At 42.1% G+C, this 23,405-nt stretch overlaps 1 protein-coding gene across 1 annotated transcript in view; it reads left to right on the top strand.

The window, feature by feature from the left end:
- LOC124556600 (E3 ubiquitin-protein ligase HERC2) overlaps positions 1-23,405 on the top strand; it is an 832,907-nt gene that overhangs the window by 464,265 nt on the left and 345,237 nt on the right. The gene's annotated exons all lie outside the window — the stretch shown is intronic.

Consider the following 23,405-nt stretch of genomic DNA (forward strand, 5'->3'; position numbering starts at 1 on the left):
TTTGACTTCTTTGAACCAGGTAATTTGGGTTCTGGGGTTCTTGTCAAAAAACATGAATATTTTCTTTGTCAGCCTTTCATCATTCATTCTTTTCAAATGGGCGTAAAAGCTTACTCTTCTCTTCCTCATAGTATCTCCCACTTTCTCAATTTTGTCATACACTTCTCTATTACTTCTAAGCTTCCAAGTCCCATTCTCAAACCTCGGCCCAAGTACTCTTCTAATGATTTTTCGCTCCTTTTTTGCTATAGCTTCCATTTCCTTGTTAGTGTTCATTGCTAAACATTCAGATGCATACAGACACTCTGGCTTAATCACAGTGTTGTAGTGCCTTATTTTTGCGTTAATTGATACTGACTTCTTGTTGTACACATTCTTTGTTAGCTGGAATGCCATTTCCATTTTTCTTGTTCTTGTTTTATTTCCTTCTTTATCTGAAGCATTGGGCTGGATGATTTCCCCTAAATATTTGAAATTAGAAACCTTCTTTATCTGGCCATACTTTGTAATCATATTGTTTGGTGCCTCTTTTACATTGGTTAGGTACTCTGTCTTTTCAAAGGAGATTTTCAGTCCCGCTTTTTCTGCTGTTTCATTCAGAATATTGATCTGTTTGACTGCTTCTTCCAAACTTCCTGCCAGAATCGCTAAGTCATCCGCAAAAGCGAGGCAATCTACTTCTAATCCATCCTTTATTCTTCCTAATCTGATTTTTTGTATTCCTTCTTCAGTCGTTGTCTTCCTCCACTCTCTAACAACTTTTTCTAACACACAGTTGAATAGGGTAGGTGACAACCCATCTCCTTGTCTTAATCCTGTTCTGATTTTGAATGGTCTGGATACCTCACCACGGAACTTTACTTTTGCATAGGTATCCGTAAGCGTTTCTTTGACGATTGCGACTGTTTTCTTGTCTGCTCCAAACTCCCTAAGGATGTTAACCAAGGTTGTTCTGTCAACGGAGTCGTACGCCTTCTTGAAGTCAACAAACGTGATAAAGATGTCTTTTCCTCTTAATCGTCTATATTTAATAATTAACTTCAAGTTTAAAATTTGCTCCACACAAGATCTTCCCTTCCTAAAGCCTGCTTGGTATTCACCAATTTCTTGATCAAGTTGTTTCTCTAATCTGTTTTGTAGGGCCTTAGATAGAATTTTATACGTTACCGGAAGTAAAGATATCCCTCTGTAGTTATTTGCATCGGTTTTATCCCCTTTCTTGAAGATGGGGTGGATTAATGCAGTTTTCCATTCTTCCGGTATACGTTCCGTTCTCCAAATCTCATTGATTATTCCCAGTAGTTTTTCTTGAGTTGTATTATCCACACTTTTCCACATTTCTGCAATTATCATGTCTTCCCCTGGTGCTTTATTGTTCTTAAGGGTTTTAATGATTTCTCTGATTTCTATGAGACATGGGGGTTCAGAATTATTGTTTACTGTGTTTGGGGTGTTGGCTGGTAATTTTTCAATAGGTTCCTGACAGTTGAGGAGCTGTTCAAAATATTTTGCTAATATTTCACAATTTTCTTCATTATTCATTGCCAGTTTTCCACTGGTATCTTTAAAACACAGATTTGGTGCTACATATTTTTGTAGTTTCTGTCGTAATGTGCTGTAAAAGGATCTGTTATTGTTTCTCTTAAAATCTTTATCCATTTGTATAAGTTGGTTCTTTTCAAATAGTCTTTTTACTGATCTAATGAGTTTTGCTGTAGAAGATCTTTGCTGTTTGAACTCCAGGTAGTCCTTATCACTTTTGGTTGAGTGCCATTTCTTCCATGCCTTCATCCTTTGTTCTATTGCTTCCTCACATATCTCATCCCACCATTCGTGTTTCTTTCTCTTTTTCATTTTTGCGACTTCTTGAGCAGATCTTATCATTCCTTCTTTTATATCTTCCCATTTATCCGAACATATAACTATGTTTTGACAGAACTCTTCTCTTTTCTCTTTCAAGATGTTTGCGTCTATCTTTTGAGTTTTCCTGTTTTGTACTTGTTTCTTTCTTTGTGGTATGAAATTTAATTTGATTGTCGATAAGTAGTGGTCAGTTACAATGTTTGCCCCTTTCCGAACTCTCACATTCATTATTTCTTTTTGATTATAGTGTGTGATGGCTATGTGATCTATCTGGAACTCTCCAATACTTGTGTTTGGTGATTTCCATGTTTTCTGTTTCTTATGAGGTTTTTTGAAATTTGTAGACATTAATTTTAAGTTATGACCCTTGCATAGTTCTATTAATCTTTCTCCATTTCTGTTTGTCCTTTTGTGAGCCGGGTAGTTTCCTACTGTTTTTTTTGTATTTTTTTTCTTGGCCTATTTGTGCATTGAAGTCCCCAAACAGTATTTTCACATTTGATGTTGGGATTTTAGAAAGTTCGTGGTCTAGAGATTCCCAATATGTATCTACTTTCTGAGGGTTTTTCTTATTGTCATTGTTGATGGGTGCGTGGCAATTAATAAGTGTATAGGTTTTATTTAGGGCGCGGAATGTGAGAAAAGACAAGCGTTCATTAGGTGACTGGAAGTTGGTTATTGAGTTTACCCAGTTAGATTTCACGATGAAGCCTGTTCCAAGGTGGGGAAGGCCTCTTCCACATGGGTTCCAGCCTTTCTTTCCTTTAAATATCCTGTATCCATTTCGTCTTTATTTATTCACATGACCAGTTTTGAAACACTGGAACACATTATTAGGTGTTACAGGGATCACTACATCAGATAACAAAAAATTAGACAAAGTGCAATGCACATCCAGGTCTGACCACACTTATTAATGAGATTCATGCACCCATACCTTTCATTTCCAGTTTGAAATGTCGCAATCAGGGACTCTAGCTACACCAAAGGCTTCTGTTTAGACCAGTAGTTCTAAAATAAATTATCTTACTGGCATAACAAATAGTTGCCTGCCTTCAATAAAGATACCACTACTCACACAGTCATGGATGTCTTAGACAGAAGACACCTGTGAGCAACAATGCCATTTGAAATTGGAACAAAGCATTAATGTGGCAAATGTAAATGTTTTGGTGTGGGGCTGGAACAGGATTGCATCCTGGTTGCTAGTGAAATCAAGGAAAATTTTAAATTTAATGGAGATCACGAAATTTTACATTCCAGACTACATATTTAAGATAAGGTATGTAAATATTTAAGTGTGCCAAGATTTTACAGTGGTGCACTTACTATGTAAAAGCAGGGGACAGCCTTAGCTGCACCATCATTTTCTCCAGCTGTATCTTCACTGAGCAAGGTGGTGCAGTGGTTAGCACACTGGACTCGTATTCTGGAGGACGATGGTTCAAACCTGCATCAGTCCATCCTGACTTAATATTTCTGTGATAATCACTAAATTGCTTTGGGCAAATGCTGGGATGGTTCCTTTGAAAGGGCGTGGCTGACTTCCTTCCCCAGTCGTATGGGACCGATGACCTCGCCGTTTGGTCCCCTACCCTGAATCAACAAATCAAACAACCAACCGGCTGTATCTTCAGAATGTGGCTTCCAAAAGAGTTTACTATGTTTTATTCTGTTAAATTCTGACAGCACTGGAGTGTGTGAGACATGATCTGGGAATTGAATTCCACATCTGTCTCAATTCTCTGAGAGCTGTGCATGATGTTTGCACACGTCATCAGAAGATAATAGTATTGCAATATCAAAGATAAATTTCTTAACTTTCAAAACGACTTGATAGTCATTTTGTTGGGTACCAAGGCATGGTGCCAATTCAGGTGAATGCATTAGCAGATACAGCAACCAAGGAAACATGTTAGCTAGGTGAAGAGACTCATTGTGCTATCTCCATTCATGCAGTATTGTTGCTGTTGTGCCGTACTTACTGAAAAGTGAGCACTTACCCGTTTAGCTGCAAACCTGTCTTCTATTTTCGATGATTTCTGTAAAGCAACTGAAGCAGTACCACACTGCCGACTGTTAACGAAGGTACAAACATACGGATTAGGTTCCCAGCTATGTGAGTAGCTCAAAGACTTCTTAAGTAACAGAACCCACTGTCTTTTCCTCGATGGTGAGTGAACACTCACCAACAGTATCGTCAGGTGTGCTGCAAGAAAGTGTGATAGGACCACTGTTATTTTATATATACTTAAATGATGTGGTGTACAGGTTAAACAGCAGTCTGTGACTATTTGCTGATGATGCTGTGATGTACGGGAAGGTGTCATCATTGAGTGACTATAGGAGAGCACAAGATGGCTTAGACAAAATTTCTAGTTGGTGTGATGAATGGTAGGTAGCTCTAAATGTAGAAAAATGTAAGTTAATGCAGTGCAGATGAGTAGGAGAAACAAACCCATAATGTTCAAATACAGTATTAGTAGTGTGCTGCTTGACACAGTCACATTGATTAAATATCTAGGTGTAACATTCCAAAGCAGTATGAAATATGAAGGACCATAGTATGGAAGACAAATGGTCGACTTCAGTTTATTGTGAGAATTGTAGGAAAGCATGGGTAATCTGTAAAGGAGAACACATATAGGATCTTAGTGCGACCTGTTGTTCAGTACTGTTTGAATGTTTGGGATCCACACCAGGTTGGATTAAGGAAAACAATAAAGCAGTTTAGAGGCAGGATGCTATATTTTTTACCAGTAGGTTTGAACAACATGCAAGTATTATATAGATGCTTCAGGAACTCAAATAGGAATCACTGGAGAGAAAGCAACATTCTTTTTGAGGAAAACTATTGAGAAAACTTAGGGAACTGGCATTGAGGCTGACTACAGAATGTGCCACCAATGTACATTTCGTGTAAGAACCATGAAGATAAGATTAGAGAGATTAGGGCTCATACAGAGGCATGTAGACTGTTGCTTTCCCTCACTATATGTGTGAATGAAACAGAAAAGGAAATTCCTAGTGGTGGTACAGGATGCCCTCTACCATGCACCATATGGTGGCTTGTGGAGTATGTATGTAGATGTAGATTGTGAGGTGTATTTTAATGTTTCATTTGATGTCAGGGGTGCGCTGTAAACTACTAAGGTAGAGAACTTATTTTTATTGTTGGTGGTTCATTGGATTTAATGCAGTATTTATGCATATAAATTCAAATGATGAGCTAACTGAAATTATCTAGCACTTGCAGGCACCTCTGTGTCATAAATAACAGCATAGAAGTGTGAGGCATACCATCATGTGGACTTTGTCATTGGCTGTAGCGATTCCTTAAAGGCTCTGTGTGTGGCTCTCGCAATTCACTCACTTAGAGTCTGCGCAGGGTACAGTTGTTGATGCATCACTGAAGCTCTGGGCGAGTTCATTCGCTCAAGGGGAGGCCAATGTTGTTTGCCTGCCTTTAGTCAGTTAACAACATGTTGCAATGGCAGAATCGAGGCACATGACCTGCAATCTTTCTCAAATGATTTTGCAGATGTATTCAGTAAAAATATTTCATTTTTTCATTACTTGTAGATTTAAATGTCAACTTCATGATGATTTGCCCATCATTTCGTTAATGGTTATAGTTGTTGTGATATTTGAAATTAAGTAGGACGCCGCATGAAATTTGATACAGTTTGCAATGAAAAGTGGTGCTCGCTATGATTTTGCATTTGGTGCACATTACATAATGTGTTGCTGCATATGAAATTGAGCTAACATATTGAACTTTTTTAAGCTTCAGTGGAGGTATCTATCTGTCACCAGTCTCAAGAAAACTGATCTTAGGTAACACTGTCATTTGCGAATGCTCGTACAATCAATAAAGCCGGAAAGAATTATCATAACATTCCTCATATTTCATAAATGGTTTGTGATATCAAAAATAGATTTTAGCAAATGATAGCAAGCAAGGGGGAGAGTATTTTGCCATATGATTATTATGCAAAACTTCTTTATCAACCATGTTATTCCACTAACCAGAGACTTTTCCAATGAAAGAATATAGTTAAGGGCCATCAGTAGCCAGTGAAATGAGAGATGGTTTAGGCTTTGGAACAACATAAGTGAAGATATTACATGTTTATTTTTGTATCGATGATGTGCTCTTTCATAAGCTGTTGGCCATACTTGTCCACAGTTCCCCACTTAAGAAACTTAATAAACCACTGTCTCTTCATTCTCTTGCAGTGATGTCTGCACAACATGTTAGTGACATGACATTATGTAAACTCCACTGTGTTTTGGCAAAAGAAGCAAGTTTTAACATGGTGTTTTAATCAAAATTCACAACTCGTGACACATTTCTGAAAGTTACAAATGGTGAACAAGTCAGGTGAACATAAATTGCTGCTTTAATTCCATGTTCAGTGGAATTCTTTTTAGATGCTAACCAAATTAGAATTGACATTAGATCTTTTTGGGCGGTCATGATGCAAGTGTGGTCGTGGATGGGCTTCACTTAATATTTACAAAAAATGAGAGCATAGGCTTCAGTTTAGAATGGCATTTCCCATTCAATACTTGGCATTTCTTCTACAGCATGCTGACCACCTGCCCTAACCCCTATCACTACTGCTCTCCTTCACCCATCCCCATTCCCACCCAGGAGATTCAGCACTCTTTGGTGAGTATGTACTTGGCTACCGTGGGGCACCAGCTTTTACAACACTACATTTCTTTCTGTGCTGCAAACCAAGACTTTGACTATCTCTTCCCTCCACTGCCTTTACGTTGGATGGTTCTTTTGATGCAGGCCCTGCCTGGACTTGGTTCATGATTTTAGTCTCGATTTTCAGTTTCGCTCCTGGCAATGCCTTCACCTTCCATTAATGATTATATGGTCCCCATTATTGGGTTTCGCCTGCCATCTTTTCCAAATTTTACAGAAGTGCATGCCATGCAGGAAAGGTCACGCACTGTGGTGTATGCTCTGCCTCTGTGCCCTTCCTCCCTTCATTCCTGTTGTCATAGTACGCCCAAAACCAAGCACTGTAGCCATCCTGCTGGTGTTGGGGGGAGGGGGGGGGGGGGGTCATCCAGAACCTGTACAGTGGCAGCCCCTCAAGAACCTGTACAGTGGCAGCCCCTGAACCCACAGGGATCGCGTGGTTGGTGCCTGCACTGCACACTCCACTTGTATACCATGGAGTATGTGCCCATCATGACAGGGGCATGGGGACTCCCAGTAATGGATTACTGGCCACTGGCCAGATAGCCGTTCCTGTGGTCGGGGGATACCCATGGGGAGAGCCCCCGTTCGGAGTGGGTGGCACCATAGTGGATAGTTCGCACATGGAGTGACTTAAACTTTCTTCCGCTGGTTGTCACATGACTCCAGCAGTCTCTCTGAATGGAGAGGCCTTGTATGATGCAACTAAGTATGATCCCAATGTGTTCTCTTCCCTGGCCATGCCATGGGAGGAATGCAGGACTAGATGACGAGGAGAAAAATCCTCCCCCCCCCCCCCCCCCCTTTCCCAGTACCTGGTGTATGCCAGGAGACTGACAAGGACAGCTTTTTGCCCACAAAACCTTTATTTTTTTGTCTCACACATTGAAGACAAATATGGCTAAGTTGCAGCCATGTGTAAGGTGAAGAGCAATTCCCTCCCCTATTGAAACATCGTCTCCTGCCCAGTCACAGGCGCTGCTCTCGTGTGAAAGGTTGGGTGACATTCCTGTGACTGTCACTCCCCACATGAGTCTCAATATGGCCTAGAGCATCATCTTCCACCATGATCTTCTTTTGCAATCTGACAATGAGCTGCAGGCCAACCTAGAGTGATGGGGTGTGCACTTCATCTGTCGTGTCTGTAGGGGACCGAGGGAAAACAGAGCTACTGAAGCCTTCATCTTCACTTGTGAGGGTGATACTTTGCCTGAGAAGGTCAAGGTGATGGTCTGTCTGTGTGACCTGAAACCCTGTGTTCCTCCTCCTATGAGATAATTCAGGTGTATGAAGTTCGGACATATGTCTTCCCAGTGCATCACTACCACTGTCTGGAGGGATTGTGGATGTCCATTGCACACAAACGTTTCTTTTGTCCCTCCACCTATCTTGTAAACTGTGGTGAGCCCCACTCTTCCTGCTCAGCAGATTGGTCCATTTTTAAGCGTGAGAAGAAAATCCAGGAGTATAAGATGTGGGCAAGCTCATATATCAAGAGGCCAGAAAAAAGTATGAGCGTATTAATCCCATACAAATGACACAATCTTACACTGCAACCACATCGTGGTTGCTTTTTTTGTTGACAGTGTTTTCCTCTGTTGTGGCTCATACTGTGGACCCTCAGAGCCTCCTGCCAATACCTGGCACCCCAGATGGTTGGGGCCCCTTCTGATGCTTTCATCACACCCTCTTCGGTAGCATTGGCTCCCCACCTGCTGTGGACACTGGTCCCCATCCCCCAACCAGAGGTGCCTCATCCTCCTCCAGCTTCTCTAGCTAGGAAGAGGTCCATTGGGACTCATACTTCCATGGTTCCTGCTGGTCCACTGCCAGACAACAGCCGATGGCTGAAGGAACCAGAGGCTGCTGGCCATCGATTTCTCCTTCTTCCTGTTTCCCTGAAAACCTTCCCAGTCCTCGTCTTCTAAGAAGAAGAAGGACAAAAGGAAGCCCTCTAAGAATCAGATCTCCCCAGGCAATGTGCCACAGAGAACCTATGTCAGTGGACCCCTAAAGTCTCAACTGGTGGCAGCACATGGCCCTATGTCATAATGCCCCCCCCCCCCCCCCCCCCCCCCCGCCCTTTCTTCCCACCCTCTTGTCTGTTCATGCCACGTAGCCCCATAGCTACTGAGGTTATTTAAGAACTCTACCGACTGTGAGAGGGTATTGGGTGGAGTTTGTACTTATGTGCTGGTCTTTGTATATAGTGAGCTTGTGGCTCTTGATTCACCTTTGGAGTTTGTGGATGTTTGCGTAAGGGCACATCAGGATTTTAACATCTGTAATGTTTAGCTTCCTCCCGGCTCTCAGCTGTGATAATATGAGTATGTATGCACAGCAGCAAGGTAAATGTTTACCCTTTTCTGTGGTTTTCATGTAGTACATTTATTAAATTTTGTGTGTGTTTCTCTGTTTAAGAGGGTTCATCTCGCATTTTTGTAAGAGTAAATTCATTCAGTCTTTAGCGCAGTTTTTTTTTTCTTCAAAGCAAACATCTGTCCATTTAGTAAGCCAGTCAGTCAGGCTCCAGCTCTCGGCTGTGATACGGGTGCATCTACAGAGTGGCAAGTTAAGTTTTTATCCTTTTCTGTGTTTTCAGCGTAGTATATTTATTCAATTTTGGGCATGTTTATGTGTCTAAGAGGGTTAATCTTGTCTATTTGTAAGTGTAAATTCATTCAGTCTTTAACAAAATAGTTGCTCACTTAACACCCACATACATAGCTCTTTAACGCTTTGGCGTCCATTGGTGACATGTCAGGTGGGTAGCAAGTCACATATCTGGGATTGTCTGCTTTTATAGTTCACTTCTTCAGTTAGTCTTGCTAGGATGGATAGGATGTGTGCATGCTGTGTGCGGAAACAGGTGCGGATGCAGGAGGAACTGTCCACAGTTCACAAACATCTGAACTTGCTGTTGGCTATGGTCAGTCACCTTCAGGCTGCTTCCTCAGGATATAGCAGTGGCAGAGAATCTGGCGCACTGCTTGGGATACCTCAGGTGTCACTTGTTTTGCCCATGGGCTCTGCTTCTAAGGCACCTCCTAGTGCACCCTAAGCGGGGTATCTGCCATCACAGCAGGATGATTGGTGGGTGGTAACGAGTTTGCGTCACTCGAGGTGGAGGACCATTGTAGAGACTGGCCACCTGGACTTGTCCATTCACTCTATGAGTGGACAGGTGGTCGCCGTTCAGCAGAGTTCAAGCAGGCACACAAGGAAATGAGTTTAGTGGTTATTGGGAGCTCCAAAATTAGGCACTTGTGGAGCTCCTTATGGAGGTAGCATTCAGGGCTGGAAAGAAAGCCAATATGTGCAATTGGTACATCTGCCGGGGGGCCTCAACCTGAGATGTGGTGGCAGTCTTCCCTGTGGCTATCGAGTGTGCAGGGTGCAGTCATCTGTTGTGGCTCACATCAGCACGAACGATGCTTGTTGCATGGGTTCTGAGATGATCCTCAGTTTGTACAGGCTGCTGGCAGAGGTTGTGAAAACTGCTGGCCTAAAGCACAGGGTGCAAGCAGAGCTTGCAATATGCAGCATCATTTCCAGAGTTAATCAGGGTTCTTTGGGTTGGAGCTGAGTGGAGGGTCTCAACCAAAGGCTTCGTTGACTCTGTGATGGCCTTGGCTGCAGATATCTAGACCTGCGTTATTGTGTGGGGATTTGTAGGACTCTGCTTGATAGGTCAGGGGTGCACTACACAAAGGAAGCAGCTATTCGGGTAGCAGAGTACTTGTGGATTGCACATTAGGGTTTTTTAGGCTAGGCGGTATTTTGAGGTGCTCTAATGAACCTAATGAACACTCGCCAGTCGATTCACAGCAAGAGAAGTCAAATGGCATTCAAAATAGAGACACTTTGCCTGTCACAATTTTATCAGTAGACTGTTAAAAATATTTGTAATAGAGTCCAAATTTACTGCCCTCCAGGAAAGTTCTGATGCTCAAATTATTCTTGGGACTGAGAGCTGGCTGAAACATGGGGTGGAAAGCTCTGAGATATTTAGCGAGTCATGAAATGTATATAGGAAAGACAGATTAGAGACCATAGGGGGAGGAGTGTTCACTGCAGTTGACAAAAATATTGAGGTCGATGTTGAGTGTGACAGTGAAGTTATCTGGTCGTGTATAACAGTTGTATGTGAAACCAAGTTAGTTAGTTAGATGTTTTTACCAGCCACATGATTCTGCTGTGGCAGTTCTATAGTCATTCAAAAATAGTCTATGGTCAGTAGTGTGTATGTCTTGAGCAGCTGGCTCAGCAGCCCACACACAGTGGAGATATCTTAGACCTCGTAACTACAAATAGGCCGGACCTTATCACCAATGTCAGTATCGAAATGGGGATTAGCGATCATGATGCCATATAGCAACTATGATTACAAAAGCTAATAAATCAGTCGAGAACGCTAGAGGGGTGTTTCTGCCAGATAGAGCAGATAAGCAGTTATTAACATCTCACATAGACAGTGAATTGGCATCACTTAGTTCCAGTAAGCTGGATATAGAAGAACTATGGGCAAAGTTTAAGCACATTGTAAATTGTGGTCTGGAGGGTTTCATGCATAGTAGGTGGATAAAGGATGGAAAAGACCCACCATGCTTTAATAACAAAATTTGGTGAATGCTGAGAAGCAGAGGCAGTTGCCCTCTAGGTTTAAAAGGTGGTGCACAAATCATGACCAGTGAAGGTTAGCAGAGATTTGTGCATCTATGAAAAGATCTGGTCATGAAGCATACAACAACTACCACTGTCACACCTTATCAAAAGATCTGGCAGAGTACCTGAGAAAATTTGGGTCATGTGTAAAATCACTAAGCAGGTCTAAAGCTTCCATTCAGTCTCTTGTTGACCAGTCTGGTGTGGCAGTTGCTGATAGCGAAACAAAAGCCTAAGTTTTAAATTTCACATTAAATAAATTGTTTACATAGCAGAAAAATACAAAAATATTGTCATTTGACCATCGGTCAGACTCCCGTATGGACGACATAGAAATATGCACTCCTGGCACAGAGAAACATTTGAAAGATTTGGAAACAAATAAATCACCAGGCTGAGATGGAATCTCAGTTCGCTTTTACAAAGTGTACTCTTCTGCATTGGCGGCCCCTTATTTAGCTTGCATTTATCATGTATCTCTTGCCCAGCACGAAGTTCCAAGTCATTGGAAAAAAGCACAGGTGACTCCAGTATATAAGAAAGGTAGGAAAACAGACCCACAAAATTACAGACCAGTATCTCTGATTTCTGTTTGCTGCAGGATCCTTGAACATATTCTCAGGTTGAATATAACAAATAGTCTTGAGACTGAGAAGCTTATGTCCATGAATCAGCATGGTTTTAGGAAGCATCATTAATGTGAAACTCAGCTTACCTTTTTCTCTCATGATACACTGAGAACTATGGATGAAGGGCAACAGGCAAATTCCATATTTCTAGATTGCCACACTGCTGCATGATGTGGTATCCTTACCAGATAGGACTGATGGAGTACATTGAAAAAGTTCAAAGAAGGGCAGTACATTTTGTATTATTGCAAAATATGGGAGAGAGTGTCACAGAAATGATACAGGATTTGGGCTGGACATCATTAAAAGAAAGGCATTTTTCATTGCGACGGAATCTTCTCATGAAATTGCAATCACCATCTTTCTCCTCCAAAAGCGAAAATATTTTGTTGACACCCCCCTACATAGGGAGAAACAATCACCACGATAAAATAAGGGAAATCGAAGCTCATACGGAAATATATAGGTGTTCGTTCTTTCCGCGCACTATGTTAGATTGGAATAATAGAGAATTGTGAAGGAGGTTTGGTGAACCCTCTGTCAGGCACTTAAATGTGATTTGCAGAGTATCCATGTAGATGTAGATGTAGAAGCATTTGACATGGTGCCCCATTGCCAGCTGTTAACGAAGGTATGAGGATATCAAATAATTGCACAGGTATGTGACTGGCTTAAAGACTTCTGGCTTAAAGACTTAAATAATAGAACCTAGTATGTTGTCCTCAGTGGCGAGTGTTCATCAAAAACAGGGTTATTGTCAGGAGTGCCCCAGGGAAGTGTGATAGGATGACTGTTGTTCTCTGTATACATAAATGATTTGGTGGACAGCAATCTGCTGCTGTTTGATGATGACGCTGTGGTGTATGGTAAGGTGTTGAAGTCAAGTATTGTAGGAAGATACAGTATGACTTAGACAAAGTTTCCAGTTGGTGTGATGAATTGCAGCTAGCTCTAAATGTGAAAAAATATAAGTAAATGTGGATGAGTAGGAAGAACAAACCTGTAATGTTTGGTTACAATATTACTAGTGTCCTGCTTGACAGTCAAGTCGTTTAAATGTCTGGGCGTAACGTTGCAATGCAATATGAAATGGAACAAGCATGTGAAGACTGTGGTAGGGCAGGCAAATGGTCAACTTTGATTTATTGGGAGAATTTTAGGAAAGAGTGGTTCACGTATAAAGGAGACCACATATAGGACCCTGTTGTAACCTATTCTTGAGTACTGCTCAAATGTTTGGGATCGGTACCAGGTTGGACTGAAGGAAGACATCGAGGCAATTCAGAAGTGAGCTGCTAGATTTGCTACCAGTAGGTTCGAAAAACACGTGTGTTACAGAGATGCTTCAGGAACTCAAATCGGAATCTCTGGAGAGAGGGCGACATTCTTTTGAGAAACATTAGTGAGAAAATTTAGAGAACCAGAATTTGAAGCTGACTGTTGAACAATTTTACTGCCGCCAACATACATCGCGCGAAAGGACTATAAAGATAATATTCAGGAAATTAGGGCTCATATGGAGGCATACAGACAGTTGTTCTTCCCTCGCTCTATTTGTGAGCAGAACAGGAGAGGAAATGATAAGTAGTAGTACAGGGTACCCTTCGCCACATACCGTATGGTGGCTTACAGAGTATGAATGTAAATGTAGATAATGTTATGTCCGAGGATGTACTGGCACAGCTCAGTCTATGCCTCTTGAACTCTGATGCCAAAAGTGTGGCACACCAAACTTATTCTGCCGTTGATCTCTCCATTTACAACCATGGTCTTCTACTATCTATCCACTGGAGGATTCACGATGACCTGTGTGGTAGTGAACATTTCCCAGTCTTCCTGTCACTTCCTCAGCATTGCTCCCCTGGACACCTGCCCCTATGGGTTCTCTGTAATGCTGTCTGGGATGGGTTCACCTCTGCTGTCATTCTTTGCTCCCGTCACAAGGCAGTATTGACGCGGCTGTTCAACATAAAATGGCAGCCATTCTTTTGGCAGCCAACCAGGCCTTCTCCTCTTCCTTGGGATCTCCCCATGAGAAGACGGTACCTAGGTGGACCCCAGAGATCGCTGAGGCCATTGGCTCTCCAACGACAGAAGCGGCACCATTTACTGGAGCACTTTACTGCTTTTAAATGGCTCCATGCCCACGTCCATTACCTCATAAAACAACAAAAGCAAGAAGCCTGGGAATAGTATGTATCCACCATTGGATCATGTACCTCTGCTTCGCTGGTATGGGCAAAAAATACAAATTCTGTCACTGATCATTTTGCTAAGCATTATGCTCGCGCATGTGCGTCTGAGAACTATCACCCCACCTTTCAGCTCTTAAAACAGCAGGTGAATCAAATCTGGTTATCTTTTACTACCCACTCCCTGGAGCCATATAATACTCCATTCAGTGAATGGGAACTCTCCAGTGCCCTAGCCCTATTGCCCTGATGTGGCTTGAGGGCCACATCACATCCACAACCAAATTCTGAAACATCTCTCAGTGGATTGTCAGCATCACATCCTTGCTCTCTTTAATCAGATCTGAAGTGAGAGATAGTTTCCATCTCAGTGCCGAAAAAGTGTGATAGTTCCGCTACTGAAACCTGGTAAGAACTGCCTTGAGGTGGACAGTTATTGCCCAATCAGCCATATTGACATTCTCTGCAAGTTGCTCAAATGTATGCTGAGCAAGTGGCTATGTTGGCTCCTTGAGTCTTGGGGCCTTTTGGCTGCATCTCAGGGGCGGTTTTCTCAAAGGCCGCTGTGCTGCTGATAATTCGGTTCACCTGGAGTCCATCATTCGGATGGCCCTTGCACATCGTCAGCACCACATTGCAGTCTTTTTCGACCTGCAGAAGGCTTACGACATGATGTGGTGACATTACATGAGTAGGGTCTCCGGAGTCCACTCCTAATTTTTGTCAAGAACTTCTTGTGACACTATATGTTTTGGGTTCAAGTGGTTGCTTCACTTGGTACCTTCCCATATCCAAGACAGCAGGGTCCCGCAGGATTCTGTACTAAGTGTCCTCCTCTTTCTGGTGGCCATTAGTGGTCTAGCAGTGGTTGTGTGGTCTTGCTTTTGGTTTTCAGCCGCAAAGACTTGCGTCATGCACTTATGTCACCATCACACTACCCACCCACACCCAGAGGTTTACCTGGATGATCAATTACTTCTTGTAGTTAAGAGACACCACTTTTTGGACTGGCCTTTGTTTCTGGACTGATGTGGCTTTCCACCTTTGCCAACTTAAGGAAAGGTGGTGACGATACCTCAATACACTTTGCTGCCTCAGTAACCTAGATGGGATGCAGATTGCTCTACTCTTTTTTTGGCTCTATAAAGCCGTTATTCTGTCTCACCTTGATTATGGGACTGTTGCAAATGCTTCAGCATCACCCTCGGCATTGTGGATACTGGATCCCAGTCAACAGTGTGAGGTCCAAGATCCACAACCAAATTTTCAAACATCATAGTGCTGATGGCATGAAACATATCCTCGGGCTTTTTAATCACATTTGGCAGGAGGGAGTATTTCTCTCTCAGTGGCGGGGAGGTATTATTATTCCTGTCCTGAAACCAGGAAAGGACCCACTAACTAACTATGATCCAATCTCTCTAACGAATCGACTGTGTAAGCTATTCGAACGAATGGCCAACCACCATCTTTGTTGGTGCCTCAATACCAGAGGGCATATATCGTGATTCCAAAGCAGCTCTCGGGCTTTTGGGCTTTCCGGCCCACCACAGATAACCTGGATCATTTGGCATCTGCAATGTACAGTGCGTTTGTGCATCACCAATATCTGATTGCTGTGTTCTTTGATCTACAGAAGGCGTACCATACCACCTGGTGACATCACATCCTCTCTACACAGCATGAGTGGGGTTTCAGTTTACCCATTTTTATCCAGAATTTCTTATCTATCAAATTTTTTTTGTGGTCCATATCAGTTTGTCTCTTAGTAACCAATATGTTCAGGAAACTGGAGTCCTCTGGGGTCGGTTCTGAGCATAACTCTATTTGCTGTCACCATCAGTGGTATCGTAAATGCTGTGGGGCCCCCCAATCTCTCCGTCACTATACATGAATGGTCTTTGTCTGTACTGTGCTTCTGCATCACTGCACACCACTAAGTTCAATTTCAGGTGGGTGTCTGGAGAGCCCAGGACTGGGCCCCGAATCAAGACTATCAATGTTCCACTGAAAAATCATGAGTTATGCATTTTTGTCGACCCCAGACTGTGCATATGCACTCAGAAATATATCTTGATGACCAGTTACTTGAAGTCATTGAAACTTTACAATTCTTAGATAGTTTATTTGACCACAAGTTAACTTGGCTACCACATGTCTACCGGCTGAAGGTAACTTGCATGAAGAAGCTGAATGCTCTCCATTTTCATAGGCACTCCTTGTGGGACACAGACCGCACAGTTCTTCTGAGATTTTACAAAGCACTAAGTTTATCCTGCTTGGACTATGCACCATCCATACTGAGTCTGTTGGACCCTGTTCACCACACTGGCATGTGGTTGGCAATGGGGCCCTCAGTACGAGCCATGTTGACAACCTCCTTGCGGAAGTTGGTGTCGCACCACTGCGGGTTAGGTGACAGCAGTATCTGACAAGTTACACAGTCACTATCTGTCAGATACCTACCCACCCATGACACTCAACTCTGCTCCACAACCAGCAGTTCAGACTGATTGTGCGTCACCCAAAACTGGGAAGATCAACTGGGAGCCAATGTGATATTCTACTGAAGGACCTCCAGCAGCCTCTATTAGCCTGTGTTCCTAGAGCTCCCTTTCGACATCCCCCATGGGCTGTACCCTGTCCTGCAATATGGATGAAACTCTTTTGTGGTCCCAAGAAGGATACTGATCCTACCCTTCTCCAACACCTTTTCCTTTAAATCCCCCATGATTATTCTAATTCGGTATGCATCTACACAGGTGGATCGAAAGTCAACAACAAGGTTGGTTACAGTTGTACTCATGCAAGGGGACATAAGAGGCACTGTTGCCAAGTGCTTGCAGTTTATACACTGCAGCGTTGGTTGCCATCCCTCAGGCTTTGCTGTTCATCACATCCCAGGCCACGATGAACTTTCTGATCTATAGCTATTCCAATAGTTGCCTAAAAGGCTATCCCAAAAATTGTTTGGTCGCCAACATCCAGCACGCACTGGCTGACCTCTACAGCTCTGTAAAGACGGTGACCTTCATCTGCACGCTGAGCAACATAGGCATTTCAAGAAATGAACTCGCCGGCCATCTAGCTAAAGACAGAACTACAGGAGATCAACTTGATGCTGGGATACCGGACCCAGACTCAAGATTATGACTTCTACGTAACATTTTGATGCTATTGGAATTGGAATGGTAGGCTGTTATGTTACAAAACAAGTTGAGATCAATTAAAGGGTCCCTAAGGTGTGGCATACATCTTTCCAGGCCTCTTGGAAACATGCCATTGTGCTGTGCCAACTATGCATCGGTCACACAAGACTCACCTATGAGTTCTTTCTGCATTGGGAGGATTCTCCTCACTGCAACTGCGGTAGTCTACTGACGATAGTGCACATTCTTGTTGAGTGTGCCCTTCTGGCCGATCTGTGGCACACACGCAGCTTGCCTGTCTTACCACCTTAGATGCTTGTGGGTGACATGATGGTCACTACCAAAGTAATGCATTTCCTGAGGGAGAGCAGATTTTACTCTAACCTATAATACTCTTCCACATCCAGTGTTAGGGTTGGTTGTCAGTGTGAGAGCCTCCCCCTGTAGCAGGTTACTCACCAAGTGACCTTTAGACTCCCTTGTGCAGGGTTCTGCCTGGGTTATCTCTTTTATTTTATGTATGATGCTACAACTACTGTCACGCCCTTTTAAACTGTTTGACTTACTTATATAGTGTGAGCAGCCAAATCTCCATTTTCTTCTTCTTCTTCTTCTTCTTCTTCTTCTTCATTTTTTACCATGTTACATGTTTCTCTCATGATAAGATGGGACTGGTGACCCAGTAGTTTAGTCTCGTAAACATATAATCATCATCATCATCATCATCATCATCAGCCTTCCAAACTAGCTCTGTGAACAGCCTACTAGTCAAGGCTGGAGTCCCTCCATTACCTATCAGGTGCCAACAGCAGCTGCTGAATTACACTATACATGTTTGTAGCAACCCTGTACATCCCAGCTACCGAGCGAGGTGGCGCAGTGGTTAGCACACTGGACTCGCATTCGGGAGGACGACGGTTCAATCCCGTCTCCGGCCATCCTGATTTAGGTTTTCCGTGATTTCGCTAAATCGTTTCAGGCAAATGCCGGGATGGTTCCTTTGAAAGGGCACGGCCAATTTCCTTCCCAATCCTTCCCTAACCCGAGCTTGCGCTCCGTCTCTAATGACCTCATTGTCAACGGGACGTTAAACACTAACCACCACCACCACCACCACCACCACCACCACCACCATCCCAGCTACCATGTCCTTTTCTATGGAAGGAACTCCACGTCCCACAACAGCAACCCAGAACTGGATTTACAATTGCTGCCTGCTTCCAGTGTCTCTGTTTGGAACTGCAACTGCTTCCACTGTTGCCTCTGGTCAGGGAGACATCGCATCTGCCTCCTTGGCTTATGCCCTAACCTCAGATTTGTCTCAAAGTGTCCTTTTGTCCAAAAGATTCCGTTAACCCCACAATTTTTTGCCATCTGTTTCTGGCTGTCCTTGAGACTTACCCATGTTTGGAAGTGGTATTTACCAATAATTCAACATCAACAGACAAATAGGCTTTGCATACACACATGTATGGTGCACTGAACTCCGCTCTCTGCCAAATGACTGCAGTGTGTTCATTTCTGAATTGACAGCCATTAAATTAGCCCTTAGCCAAGTTCGTTCTTGCACTGGCAAGAGTATCCTAATCTGCAGTGACTCCCTTAGCAGCCTTCAGGCTACAGACCAGTGCTACTCTCCTCACCCACTGGTTATGGCTATCCAGGATATCGGGGGTGACTTCCATCAAGCTAGGAAAATGGGGGTCCCAGAATCAGAGGACCTTCAGTCGTTTATGCGCCATTGACTGCTGGAAGTCAGGAACTCAGAATGGTCTGTCCTGATCTCCCCAAACAAACTCAGGACGATTAAGGAGACTACGAGCATGTGGCAGCCTTCCCTGCATGCTTCTTGCAGGGAATTCACCATCATCTGTTGACTCCACATTGGCCGTGCTTGGCTGACGCATGGCTAAATTCTCTGATGTGAGGATCCCCCTCACTGCCGATGCGGAGCCTGCCTGACAGTGGCCCATTTTCTCATAGACTGCTCTAGTTTGGCTGCTTTGAGGCAGCATCTTAATCTTCATGACAAGGTACCTCTGGTGCTAGTAGACGATGCCAAAGTAGCTGATCTGGTGTTATATTTTACCAGCAAAGGTAGTTTCTGTTCATCCCTGTAAGGCAGGGCTATTTTGTCTTGTTCACTGCCTGAGAGTTGGTGGGAGACCTCTCTCCTGCTCCAGCTTGGTGGAGTGTTTCTTGTTTATCACAGTGCTAGTACCATCAGCAGACATAGTGAACTTGAGTGTTTTGTGTGACAGAGGTTGGTCATATATGAGAAACAGAAGCAGATCAAGAGGTAGCTTCCTGTCATAGAGATAGGTTTTAGCCAGTTTCCCACTGCCCTTCTGATGCCATATTGGCGTGCTTTGTTGAGAAGTATTGTGTGATTCACACTGTCAAAAGCTTTAGAAAGATCACAAAATATACCAACTGGCTTCACTTTTTGGTGTAGCGATTCCAACATGTACATCTACATCTACATCCACATACATACTCCGCAATCCACCATATGGTGCGTGGCGGAGGGTACCTCGTACCACAACTAGCATCTTGTCTCCCTGTTCCACTCCCAAACAGAACATCATTTGTGCAAGAGAATACAGCCTCAGTTGTGTACAAGCCTTTTCGGAAACCAAACTGTTTTTCACTGATGATGTCAAAGTTTTTTATGTGCCTCACAATTCTGCAATGCAGTTTTTTCACAAGGACTTTTATGAATCTGGCCAAAAGAGAGAGATGAGAGAGTAATTTGTGGCTTATGTTGTATCTCCCATTTGAGAAGCAGCTTCACCTTAGGAAGGTCCACTCCATCTGGGAAGACATCCTGATACATAAAAGCATTAATATGTGAGCCAAAACTTTGAAAAATTGGTCTGAGCAGACGTTTAGAAGTTTATTAGTAATGTTATCTACACCTGATGATACTTTGCTTTTTAAAGAGAGAATGTTTTTCTTTACTTAATTTCTAGTTATGGAGGACATGCTTCTCTCAATTACAGAAGTAGGAAAATGGTGTTTCAGTACTTTCACGGCTCTTTCTAAGGAGCCAATGCAACCTATTTTATCAGCAGTGCTTAAGAAATGGCCATTGAAGATTTCTGAAATTATCTTGGGCTTGCTTATGTGTTTTATCATCAATGTTTAAGACAATGTCCTTGGTTTTACTGGCATAGACGGCACCTATCTCATCCCTTTACCACGTTCCAGACTATTTTGATTTTATTACAGGGTTGGTTAATTTTGGAGCTAAATATAAACTTTTCGACTGATTACTTCACTTACTATTTTACAGTACTTTTTATAATGATTTGTTTGGGTAGGGTTTCCTGAATTTCTCACTGTAATGTACAATTCTTGTTGCTGTTTGCAAGATATCCTTCCCTTTGTTACCCATGTTTTTTTTGTGGTTCCTTTGGGTCAATTCCTTTAACTTTTTTTTTTTTTTTAAAGAAATCTTCAAATAGTGCTGCAATTTCATTGCTAAACAGATTATATCTGAAATTGACACCTACTTCACAATAGAAGTGTCTCCAGTTTCTATCTTGAAGATGTGATTTAAACACGTGGTTGGTTCTTCATTAATGGGTCTGACTGCCTTCCATTGAGACTCAGTTTTATTCTGACAGATATTCACATTATTAATGGTAAGTCTCTTATCATAGTCAGAGAGATCATTCAGTATTTTACCAATAATTATATTGGCCACTTTCCCTTGGTCTACAAAAATTTTGTCAATTAGGGCACTTGAATTTGGAGTTACTCTGGTTGGAAAATTGAGCACTGAGACAACGTTGTATATTTACATCAAATTCTCCAGGTTCATCTTCCCACTACTGTGTGTTAGGAAATTGATATTTAAATCTCCAAGTACTATAATATCTCTTGTACATTTTAAATGGGCGCAGTAAAAGTGTGTCAGACTGCTTCAAAAAGAAGCTAAGAATCCCTGAAGGTGCCCCATATATTGCATCAATTAACAAGGCAGAATTATTTACAGTCAGGTCAATGGCACATGCTTCAAAATGATGCTCTAAACAAAAGTTGTTTATATCAGTTGAATTACACTTGACATAGTTCTTAACAAAAATAACAACTCCACCTCTTTCTCTTCATTTTCTGCAGTATGAAGACTCAGACTGTTATCTGGTATTAAACGTCTTTCTATCCCAGAGCAGACATGGTGCATAGTGAAGTACAGTACATATGTATATTCTACACTTTCAAGCTCGTGCACATTGATACTCTGTGAATCACAGTAAAGTGTATGACAGAGGGTACATCCCACTGTACTAGTTATGGGGCTTTTTCCTATTCCATTCAGGTACGGTGTGTGTTTTCCCCATTGTTTAAATGCCCTTGTGTGTGCTGTAATTAATTTAATCTTATCCTGATGATCCCTACAGGGACAATATTTAGTGGGTTGTAGTATATTTGTAGAGTCATCATTTAAGCCCAGTTCTTGAAACTTTGTTAGTAGACTTTCACAGGATGGTTTCCTTCTGTCTTCAAGAATCTGCCAGTTCAGTTCTTTCAACATCTTAGTGATACTCTCCTATTGGTCAGACAAACCTGTGACCATTCATGGTACCCTTGTCTCTACATGTTCAATATCCCCTGCTAGTCCTATTTGGTACAGGTCCCACACACTTGAGCAGTATTCTAGGATGGGTCACAGAAGTGATTTGTAAGCAATCTCCTTTGTTTCTTGTTACCAATTTCCCGTGTATTCCAGTATAGTACTTTTATGTAATTTCCTTTTGCTGACTTGTTCTGGAAGCATATTCTCTAGTGCTTCATTTTTTGGTTGATACTTACATTTGGCTTTTTCAGCTGGAACATCTGATTTTTCACTCCCATTAGGGCATATTAGTTTCCTTTGTTTCTACTGTATAAACCTTCTGCTGAATGTTGCAGACCCCAATCTAATTAAATGCATGCCATCCTTTCCTAGACAATCTGCATGAAGAAATTTGTTTGCACCTGTGAAAACTACCTGAAGATGATCATATTGTTCATTGATGGCATGGTTTGTCTTGGAGGTGTATTTATCACTCACTGACCTTTTAGGATTCTCTGACTATGAACTTGGATTATGCATAGACACTTCTTGCTGAATGAATCATGTTTCTTGCCTGGTTAGTAACAACTTCTTCACTGCTGCTGGTCCTTGACAGATTTGTTCTAACATGTACAAAGACACCTCTGTAATTATGTTTGGGTTCAGAAACTGGTTGTGTGGTCACTTGTTTTGCATTTCCCATATTTTTGAAATGAATGTCAAGTTGTTGTGTTCTAATTCCTGGTCGCACATCAATTTTGCAGTTGGGGACAGCAATATTTTTCTACAGCAAGTTGGTAATTATTAGAAATCCATTTTTATTTCATTGCATATCTGTGCTCTTGTATTTTCATTGCTGTATTTCATCAACTTCCATTTCTATTTATCTACAGATTTATGACTTGTTGTATAAATCTTGACATCATTGGAAACACTGGATATGTTATTGTCATTAAAGTTTGTGTGCACTCATGTATTGTTGCAGTCTTGTATTTTTGACTGGTGGATTTCACACACACGACAGTCTTTCTCATATTAATCTGTAATTTTCTTTATTTATAGTCAGCATTTTAGTTTTAATACCTCAGCATCATTTTGTAGTAAATTGATAATTTCTGTTTGTGAATGCACTGTACTTACAAGCTCAGCCATTTTGAAATGTAAACAGACATCGTATGTCAATGGAAAATCATCTAAGATGAATTTTGGGTTCACTTTTGTGCACTTTCCTGTAACCAGTAGTTGCACTTTATACACGAAATACATTTCATCATTTGTTTTCCACATTCTTTACATGAAGAACTGTTTATTTTTTGGCTTTTTGATGAGAGAGAGGTATCACTGCACTTTCCTATTGGCACCAGCTATATGATTGACATGTTCCCACAGATATAAAATTTCTTGTGAATATTAGTATAATTTATAGTGCTTCTATTAGCTTTGTAAAGGTATGATCTGTGTTACAATGTGTCAGTTGAGTATGGGTACTACTGTCCTTGGTGTCAAATTCTAAATGCCAAAACCAAAATCCACTCTACAGTCTCCATGCAAAGCATCTGTGGCCTAGTGACTGGTGCTAGTTAACCTGTAGCCAGATTTCAACTTTGCAGTCCTGCCAGTAAATCT

Source organism: Schistocerca americana, chromosome X (assembly GCF_021461395.2).
Source record: "Schistocerca americana isolate TAMUIC-IGC-003095 chromosome X, iqSchAmer2.1, whole genome shotgun sequence".
NCBI classification, from domain to species: Eukaryota; Metazoa; Arthropoda; class Insecta; order Orthoptera; family Acrididae; genus Schistocerca; species Schistocerca americana.